Genomic DNA, 2,840 nt, shown 5'->3' on the forward strand with positions numbered 1-2,840 from the left:
GGAGGGTTGGGGTGGGTGGTAAGAGATCAACCGAAGGACTTGTATGCATGCATATAAGCATAACCAATGGACACAAGACACTGAGGAGGCCAGGGTAATGTCAAGGGGAGGGGGAAAAAAGGAGACATATGTAGTACTCTTTTTAATACTTTAAGCAATAAAACAAAATTTAAAAAAAATAAAAGTTAATTTGCACTCACAAAAAAAGAAATAAATGGCATAGGGAATAAAAATACAATACAAAAGATCAATGAAATAAAGAGCCTGTTCTTTGATAAAATCAGAAATGAAAGAGACGAATTAACCACTGACATCCTAGAAATACAAAGGACTAAGAAAATTCTATGAACAACTATATGCCAACAAACAGGACAACCTTGGTTTAAATGGTTAAACTCCTGGAAACATGCAATCTTCCAAAACTCAATCAGAAAGAATCAGAAAACCTGAATAGGTCAATAACAACAGATAAAATTGAAGCAGTAATCAAAACCCATCCAACAAACAAAAGTCCTGGACAGAATGGCTTCACAAGTGAGTTTTACCCAATAGTCAAAGAAGAACTAACACCTATCCTCAAACTGTTCCCAAAAAATCCAAAAGAAAGGAATGTTTCCAAGCTCTTTTCACTAGGCCAGAATTTTCCTAATGCCAAAACCAGATGAAGACACAACAAAGAAAAAGAATTACAGACCGATATCCCTGATGAACATAGATGCTAAAATCCTCAACAAAACATTAGCAAACCAGATCCTGCAATACATTAGAAAGATCATACACCATGACCAAGTGGCATATCAATAGGTGCAGAAAAAGCAGTCAACAAAATCAGCACCCATTTATAATAAAAACTCTCAGCAAAGTAGGAATAGAGGGAATTTACTTCAATGTAATAAAGACTATATATGACAAACCTCCAGCCAACATCAAACTCAATGGGCAAAAACTAAAAGTGTTTCCCTTAAGAACAGGAAAAAGACAGGGATATCCACCATCACCACTCTTATTCAATATAGTTTTAGAAGTCCTAGCCACAGCAATCAGACCAGAAGAAGAAATAAAAGGCATCCAAATTGGAAAGGGGGAAGTAAAACTGTCATTATTCATAGATGGCATGATAGTGTACATAGAAAACCCTAAAGACTCACCAAAAACTGCAAGATTTAATAAATAAATTTGGCGAAGAATACAAAATTACCATCCAGAAACTGATGACATTTATATACACCAGTAATGCACTCTCAGAATAAGAAACTTTAAAAATTCCATTTACGCCCAGCAAGCATGGCTCAGTGGTTGAGTGTCGACCTATGAGCCAAGAGATCACAGTTCAATTCCTGGTCAGGGCACATGACCGTGTTGCAGGCTCAATCCCCAGTGTGGGGCTTGCAAAAGGCAACAGATCAATAATTCTCTCTCATCATTGATGTTTCTACCACTCTATCCCTCTCCCTTCCTCTCTGAAATCAATAAAAATATATTTAAGATAAATAAATAGTTGTTCTCAGCAAAAATAAAATTGCTTCTGAATTATAACATCAGTTGAAACAGAAAACTAATACTGTCTCTCATGGTTAGAAATACTATTATCCATTAAAATTGACTAACGATAATAATATCCCACAACTAACAAAGAAATATGTTATTTCCTACCAAACAAACAAACCAGAAAATGGTTTCCAACATTGTTATTTCCACACTAACATGAAGAGGTCTATTAAAACCAGCCATCTGAAAGGACCCATCACTCAGAAACAGCCAGCATTGCTCTGTGGTAATGTGAATGGTCCAACTCAAGTCTAAAGGAAGTCTAGGTTTTAAAATTTGGGATGAAAACCCAGAATTTACCGAGCACACAGGGGGCCAAACCAGCATTTATTGAACAAATGAGTAAACATTTCAATATTCTCCTTACTGTACTATAAGTCTGAAATGCACTTTTACCCTAAAATCAAGCCCCAGAGATAGATAATAGTTTATGATTCTATCTACATTTCTTCTGGCTTTGTTGCCTACCTGATCTTATATATTTTCATAATTCTAAAAAATTTGTGTTGAGCGCTCATATATTTTTTTCCTGCCATTCTTGCTACCAATGAAAAAGTTCATTATTCTAGACTGAAAAGTTTATGCTAAACATACATATGTACATTAATAAAGATTAGAAGATATGCTTTGTTTTCAATTTAAAAAGTACATTCTTAACCCTGAAAAGTTTCCCCTAACCAAACGTACATACATTATAATTAGAAGAGCATTCTGAGTGATGTAAGCAGAATACAAATGTTCTTTAATACACATGGGCTTTGTCCCCTGAATGGGTTTGTTTTGTTTTGTTTTTTTCTTACTTTTCTACTTTCAATGAACAAGAGCTCATTTTCAGTATACTAAAAACAATGGCTCGCCCCGCTGGCGTGGCTCAGTGGTTGAACGTCAACCTGTGAACCAGGAGGTCATGGTTCAAATCCCAGTCAGGGGACATGTCCAGGTTGCAAGCTCAATCCGAGTGTGGGGCATGCAGGAGGCAGCCGATCAGTAATTCTCTCTCATCATTGATGTTTCTCTCTCTCTCCCCTCCTCTCTGAAATCAATAAAAATATTTTTAAAACACACACACACACACAAAACAATGGCTCAGTGTTCAATGTAATCCAAGGCATTTCTTAGAGTTCTGTCAGAGAAAGGATGTAAAACACCCAGCAAATCCCTTTATATGCCTGCATATAATAATGTACAGTGATACTGCTCACATATTGAAGTGAAGCTTCTTGTTCTCAGTCTCTAATACATGAACAGTACCAGAAATGAATAATGTGAGAAACATGTGGCAGAGTGGAAAG

Source organism: Myotis davidii, unplaced genomic scaffold (genome assembly GCF_000327345.1).
Source record: "Myotis davidii unplaced genomic scaffold, ASM32734v1 scaffold150, whole genome shotgun sequence".
Lineage (NCBI taxonomy): Eukaryota > Metazoa > Chordata > Mammalia > Chiroptera > Vespertilionidae > Myotis > Myotis davidii.